Genomic DNA, 8,420 nt, shown 5'->3' on the forward strand with positions numbered 1-8,420 from the left:
GCTGTTTGCCCAGCGTGGCCACCCTACCCACTAGGGCTTTGGCTTGGAAGAATCCCTGCCCGCAGTGACTGTTCTTATAAAATCCTGCCGATGAGCCAGGCTGCAATCAATCTCGCTAGACCAGCACAAAAGATCGACGTGTCAACATGTCAAGTTAGAACCAGCTGAATCCCAAAGAAACCCAGCTGACATCTTCCTCCCCCACCTCCCCTTCTCCTCCGCCCCCATATGAGGGTCATCACGAGTTGGAGATTTGAGAGGTTTGAGGCCTCCACAGTGGTTCAATTGCCACTATTTTCATATCCACCGCTCGGACACACATTCCTACCCATTGAGCAATGGTTGAACTAATTGGAAATACAGACATTCAGCAGCAGCTGCTTACTAATCTGCATATCAATCAACGTATATATCAAGCCTAGATATAAGAGAAATTATGTAAATACCAGGACTCCAGGTAAAGCAGCTGTAGTTCCAAGTCTCAGTTTCCTCTTCAGCTATTCGATGAACATGTGCCTTTAGTATGGTAGGAGGCCCAATACAGGACAACTTGTGATGTACCAGCCACCTTGATGTTCTAGAGAATCAAGTCCAATACTGCTCACAAGGTTTATTCAACACCAACTGTTAATCCAGGTCTTCATGTGGGGGGAAGGCTTGGCAACGATATGTGCCCACCATGAAGCCAACTCTGAGGAAAAGATCAGTGTAGGTCAGAGCCCTCCTCTCTCCAGATGCTTCCCCTTTTTACCACAAAACCACCTGCATACCGTTTTCTTGTCCCTGGTAATTGCAAAAGATCCAGCAATGTTTGTGGGCATTGACGCAAATTAAAATGGAATTAGATACCATAGAAATAGCGTCGTGAGAGCGGGTGGATAACTAAGTCAATAAATATCATGTCATTGGCAAAAAATACAGTTTAAAAAACAATTTATAAAGTATTTTGGTAATATTTTAGTGCAAATTCAAATTTTAAAATGAGGCACAATAATATTAGCAGAAAAAAATAATTTCCCAATTATTCTAACCTGTGACAAGGATAAGTTATAGAGAATAAGAAGGTTGGTCTGCAAAGATAACTGCAATAAATTAGTTTTTTTGGATCAGCCAGATTTCCGAAACAAGCAGAGACAAAGTACTGCAAATGCTGGAATTCTGGTATAAACACAGAAGTCACTGGGAACGTTGCTGCAGGTCAGGCAGCATCCATAGAGAGAGGAAAATTAGATAACGTTTCAGGTCAACGACCTTTGGTCAGAACAATGACGAAAGGTCATTGATCTGAAATGTTAACTCATTTTCCTCTCTCCATGGATGCTGCCTGACCTGCTGCATGTTCCCAGTGACTTCTGTGTTTGTATCTGGTGGATTGTTGGCCATGACAACTGTTTCCATGTGAGAATTAATAATGTCAGTTTTGCTCTGTGTGTTTCACTTTCAGTCAGAAGGTTGTGAGTTCCAGCATTAAGTTAGGGAATTAATTTAATCGTCTGACCAGTGGCCAAGACATGTCCTGCGTATCATCAAGAAGAGCCCAACTGAACATTTGTACCAATCCAGGCGAGTCCGTTCCAAATCAATGGCTTGTTTCCAGCAGGTACCGAGCAGTCATGCCTATAAGAAATAAGAAATACAACTTTAGGCAGGATTTGAAAGGGGGGGGGAAGTGGGCAATGCGGAGGGGTTGGGGGTGCGAGTTCCAGAGCTTCAGGACGCAGTCACTGAAAGTACAGCTGCCGATGGTGGAGCAGAGGGGGCCTGGGATGAACAGAAGGCCGGAGCCAACCGAGCGGAGGCAGCAGGTGGTGGAGTGGGGGGTGAGCAAGTTGGAAAGGTAGGGAGGTGTGAGGGCATGAAGGGATTTGAAAATAAGAATCAGTTCATAATCAATCAAGAAATCAAGAAATATTTGGTTGGTCGACTAAAAAGGTTGGTCTAAACGGACACACGAATACTGAAGTAGTGGTACTTTTTTTGAAGATATAGGTTTTTGGATAAGATGTAAGACCAAAGTCTCATCCACTTCTTCTTAAAGATCACATCACATTTCTACTGTAGATCTTCCTGGCTCAGTAACCAGACTACCGAGACTGTGTGTCCAAGCTCCGGTTAGGAAGATTGTGTCAATGCTCTTGCACATTTCATGTTGAGCTGTACTGCTCACTAGGAAGCCTGCAAGGAGATTCTACCGAGTGAGGGTTAAAACCAGCACTTGTCGAATGTCAAATAACCAACTAATGACTATCGGGGGTTGGGGGGGGTGCGGGGGTATTGGGTAACTCGGGTCATCTTGGACACAAATTGGCTCCAAGTGACATGCTTGGCAATACAATGTCAGAATTGAGCCAACTCTCTGTGGCAATCTCAATAGTCCAGTTCCAGAACAGGAGAGTCCACAGTACTCAAGGGCACTGCTGATGACAGACAGTTTGGCTCATCGGCAGGACTTGGAGGGGTAGTCCAGTCATTGGAATTCTTGTTAACCCTGTAAGCCATCCAAAGCCCTAATGGGTAGGTGGTTTTAGTTTGGCAGGCAGCAGGATGTGTGCCAGACAGTGATATCAATGGCAAGTTAGGAGGTTTTAGCTAATTAAACGCCAGCATTATCCCAACATACTCTCTGGGTCTTCAAGCCTTGGCTCTTGCCAATGTACTCCTAATGCTGAATTTGGTAAGCAGGATGTGTCCCTCCAGGAAATAGTTGTATTCCAGATGGAAATTTCCATGTGTAGGTGACATATATGGAAGTCTGGTTTGGGTACTCTTAAGTATGTTGATGGATTTCCGCATTTGATAGATACCGGGCTAACCAAAAATAGAGCATGAGTAACAAGTGGAACCATCGCTTCCAGGTCATGGTGCCACAGGACATCTATATTAAGTTGGTTGTGTCTTGAACTGTGCTGTATTCTATATGTATTAATAAGAATAGATTTACAGTTCCAGTATTTTCATTCGTGACATTTCAAAAGCTATATCAGACACCAAATTATTTGTTGTAAATGAACATCTGCTACTTTCAGCTGTTATCCATCTAGCATCACTTCAAGCAATTAATGATCCTTCCTGCATATTACGTTACAGAAGCAATGCTTAATCTAGTTATTCAAACTGCAGCAGACTGCTTCTGTGATAGCTGTGAAAGCATGATCAGTGGAATTAAGGAGCACTTTCATGCAGATCAACTCATCTATATTGATTTAACATGAATGCTTCCTTAACTGGTCTGATTGAAATTTGTCAAGAAAATCCCAGTATAAGCACACATCTTTAAAGTAGTAGTATTTAGGTACAAACAATAAACAAGGCAAACAAGATCCTCAGCTATATTAATAAAAAAGACAAACATGATGCTGGGCTATATTGCTAAATAAATTGAATTTAGGTCCCCAGATATCATACTCAGGCTGTATAGTGGTCTGGTCAAGCCACATCTAAAGTATTGCTCTGGTTCTGGTCACTGCAACATAGGAGAGCTGCCTATGCCCTGGAGGCAATACAGAGGGGAGCACAAGGAAGATTCCCACTGTTAGAGGAATGAGTTATGAGCAACGATTAAACATACTAGGGCTCTTCAGTCTTGAGAAAAGACATCTGAGTGGTACCTTTTGAATTAATTTTAAATGAATTGAAAAAGTAATCTCAAAACAATAGGATGCACCAAGACAGCAGAACGAGAGGACATAGGCTTAGAGTTCTAAGGGTAATTTCAAGGACAGATACCAGCACATTTTTCTTTACCCAGAGGGTAATTAATGACTGGAGCAGGTTACCAAGAAGGGGGCTGAGGCCAGTACACTGCCCTCATTTCAAAAACAGGTTGGTGCTGTGACGGGAAGATGGTCGTGTGGGTGTTCTGGATTTGATCAAGTTTTCTAAATCTGCAATTATATTTCATCTTGCTTTCCACTCAATTCTTTTCACTGCAACAAAATTTTATACTAAAATTCACAAATCAAAATTTTAAATTGAAAAGACTCGGACACTTTGTTGTACAGCATTGCTTAGAATTTCAAAAGATAGCAAAAGGTAGGTATCTTAGATGGATAAATCATCAACTGTTTTTTCCTTTATTTTCCTTCTTTTCTTTCTTGTGCAACAATCCCTGACCTTGGCTCCACATCTTTTCCTGATGCATTGCCTTGTCATGTGGTTAATCGAGGATGTAAAACTGTGTCATATCACTTCAGGGCACAGGATGTTGGAGTACAGAATAATTGCACCACTACACCAAAAGGTTTTCATTAATCCAACTAGTAAGTTCTTGATTATCTGCTTGAAAAGCATATCCTTAGTATAAACATGATCCATAATACAAATAGAAAACAGATTAAGATATTATAAGGTATTATTATTTGTGTAATAGGTAGAGACAGCATCATAATATATTTATGATTTTGGTATTCATATACTATTTATCTAATGTAACTCATTGAATAAATACTGCATGTTTAGTTAGGCCTCTAACCTACTCTACTAGAAACACAGATTCTCTTCAAAAGAAGCTGCTTTGTTGATGAATGGGGAACTAACAACAGCTAGATATTAGGCACTTACCTACAAAAAAACGCAGTCACTCCATCGAACAATAACTAATGAAATATTTTTGGTCATCTGGGCATCTAACGTATCACCCTGCAAACCAGACTGAGAGTTTCACATAAATATGGCATCTACACAGATAAATTACCTTGTGTCTGGAATGGAATAAACACTCTCTTCCTGGAAGGACACATCCTACAACTTGTCGGTACAGGTTGGCAAGTGCCAAGGCTTGAGGACTCTAGAGCATGTATTGGGATACTAAAACTGCACAGCTTACAATTGAGAGCACAAATATACAGTTAATTCACTTTACAATATATGCTGTGAAAAACTTTGAGATGTCTCGAAGAAGTGATAAGGCACTATATTAAATGCAAGGATTATTATTACTGTCTAGCAAGCTATGACACTGGCACAACATGTCTAGTTATGAGACCCTACCCATTGGAACTTTAACTTATGGAGTTAACAAAGGTCAAGTGGAAAGGATTTGACATCCAACAAGCACAGGTTTGAGCCCTCACTCGATGGTTAAAAGATCCAAGGAACCTCCTGGGAAGCAACATAGCTCAGTATGAAATGCATGAGAGCATTGCCACCATCTTTCTAGTCGTAGCTCAGTCACAAATTCCTATCCATTGAGCGATGTTTCCTTCAGTTGGAATTATTATCCTCGGAAAAGCAATCCGCCAATCGACTAACAACTGGGTTCCTACTTACTGCTAGATATACAGAGGTGTGTGGAGTAAGGAAACTTGCCCAATGTTTCGCCCTGCTGGGAATCGAACTTAGGCCTCTCGCTTGCCTCTAAGCGGTCTGAGATGCCATCCCGCGTGGAGAGCGCTATATAAATCAAAGTTGTTGTTTTTCTTGTTGTTGGCAAGAGCTCTAACCACTGAGCTACAGGACTCCAGAAGCACATTTCTGAGAAGATACTCATTTTACTTATAATTCCTACTTCAACCCAAAAGATAAGTAGATAGAATTGATTAATTTTGGCCCAGCAATCAAGTATTTTAACAATAACATTTTCTAGAATCAATTCCAGTTAATATTAATGAAATGTACTTTGTGAAGTACGGTAAACATTAAAGTTCAAAGTTTATTTAAAAAAATGTATCTTTGAATATTGCTCTACTAAAAATCAGTATCATCCTTGCATTTGATATAATGCCTTTTATGTCAAGAGGATGTCTCAAAGCACTACATGGGTTTTACCTGAAAATGGAGTGATTGTGCATTTTGTGACTGAACACAACAGTTGTAAAGTGAATAAACAATTTTAATTTGAGGATTATTGGCCAGGATCACAGGAAGAAATTCCATTCTCTTTTTGAATAGTGCATGGGACTTCAATGTCCGTCTGAACAGGCAAACAGGACCTGGTTTAATGTTTCCCCATCACTGCATTGGAGTGTCAGCCAAGATTACAACTTCAAAATCCCAATATGGAGTTTGAACCCATAACCTTCTGTCTCAGAGGCAAGAGTGCTACGAATTGAACCAGGGTGATACTCAATTTTTAATATTAGACCACTTGGTTTGCCACATAAGACAAACAGTCCGCATACATTACAATTGTACAATAAGGAATCTCTTCCTATATTTCACTACTTACCAAAATTCTTCTTTACAAGGATAATTACCTTTAAATCAGACATAAGGGAATAAAACTATGTATGATTTATGACTGCTGCTAGCCATAGAACTCTGTCTGTAGTTGTTACTTCCTTTTATTCCTGTTGTGATTTCTTTTCGTAATCTGTATTAATGTTGTGTGACTTAGAACAAGCAGCAGCATGAGAAATTAAGCAATTTTGGCATCACTGAAGCACCACACACGATTTGTTCACATCAAGTGAACTACCTGCTGTGGGAGGTTTGTCAGCCCTGGCTTCACTCTAGATAATGCATTTTGCCAAAATCAAATATGCCTAAATTACCTTGTGTAAGAATGTCAACATAGCAAATCGGTAGTGTCCCCAACTGAGCTGTGACACAATTAGAAGGATAATACATTATCCCAGGCCAGTCAGTTTTGTATTCTGCCCCTTCACTCACTGTTACACTGTAGTGTTAGAGTAATAATGGATTCAATTGTTCCAAGCAGTCCCATAACTGTATTATCAACCCTAATCTAATAAAATAAGACATTGAATTCTGTTTTTACTTTGAAGTAAAAGATTTGAAATCTGCTCACTCTGTTGTCTTTAAACCTCCATTCTTCCTATCTTCTATTTTTATTTTGACTTTTATTTGATTTTTAATCCTCAATCTAGCATAGATTGTCTTTTTGATCATGTATCTTCTTAAAAGTCTTATACTGAACTTTATCAAAAGAACTTATGTTCTTTCTTTTGTCTCAGGTTTCCACTACACCTTTTATTTTGGAAATGGGAGAATCATTTTTAAATATGGGCAACAAAGGCCTTTAAAAGAGATTTTCAGACAATCCCCAAATCACAGAATGCAAGGATTCACCTGGTCACATTATAGATGCTGATTGTGACAATCATTGGCATACAAATCATCTAAAAATTGCAAAGGGTTTGGTCAAAGAGTTTTTTTTGTTAGTAATTTTTGAACTTTGTACAGTTAAACTTTTCCACAGTGTTTCATGCCTCAACCACCTTTTTTGCTAACCTGTTCCAACTACAGTATTAATTACTCTCTTGGTAACAAAATAATTGCTGATATTTGTTCTGCAATGGCCCTTCCAACCCTAAACCTGCGCTGCCTTGTTCTGTTGTCATGGCATATCTGAAGGTGTTGTTCTGAGATTATAATAGTAATAATAATAATCCTTGCATTTCATATGATGCTTTTTCATGTTGTCGAAACATTTCAAATACTTCACTTGATTTCTGCTGTAAAGTGTAGTAACTGTGTATTTACGTGTGGTTTACTTTCTTAATATTATTTAAAATCCTACATACCTATATAAGGTTCCTCTAAAACTCCAAATCATCTTAGACTCATCGCTTGCTAATCATTCCTTTAACACTAGGGATCATTATTGTCTTTCTGGCAGATTTCTGGCAGTCTACGTATTTCATGGAGATGAGAACCTTCCTATGTGTAGGAAGGCAAGATTGAACAGACTACTTTGCCAAATGAATGTGTGGTACTGGAACAGGGAACAGCATTAGTAACTGTCACTTGATTGTAGATGTAGGAGTAAAATAAGAAGCTTTATCAGACTGCCAGGAAGAACTTGCAGAAACATCAGATAGCTAATTAGAGGTGACTCATCAAACCATGTTAAAGAAAACTCATATTGAGGCATGTTTGGAAAGTACTAAATATTTTGACCTAGGTATGTGAAGCATAATACCCTAAAGATCTGACCAAGTTACCCAGAATGAAGTACCATTAGGATGTGGGAGAGAGATCACTAAAGGCAGTTATTCTACTCTGTGTGCTCCCCAGAGACTTAAACAAGTGCCACTTAACTTTCCTGTCCTAGATAAGCAATTGCTTATAGAATATTTAACAATTTACTGTTCACAAATTAGGAGATGTATTACACTACAATACATTATGTTAGAATAATTATAAAATATTATATTTAAAAGCAAACAAGGTACCATGAATGACTATTTTCCGGTACCATTCAAAGGCAGTTACATAACGTAAGTTCAATATGCAGGGATGCATATGGAATAGAAAACCTGGTAGCCAGGCTCATAATTGAACATTTTTAAGACTAGGCTAAAAGAAAGGAGTTTACATTGTATTTAGATAATTGCTATAATCAGTGCTGTCTGCCACCTTCCTCAGCTTCCCCCTCCCCCAGCTTGGCTCTCAGTCAGCTCTGTGAAGTGCTTTGAGACGTTCTTCCAATGTGAAAGGTGCTATATAAATGTAGAATT

Source organism: Callorhinchus milii, unplaced genomic scaffold (assembly GCF_018977255.1).
Source record: "Callorhinchus milii isolate IMCB2004 unplaced genomic scaffold, IMCB_Cmil_1.0 Scaffold1, whole genome shotgun sequence".
Classification (NCBI taxonomy): Eukaryota; Metazoa; Chordata; class Chondrichthyes; order Chimaeriformes; family Callorhinchidae; genus Callorhinchus; species Callorhinchus milii.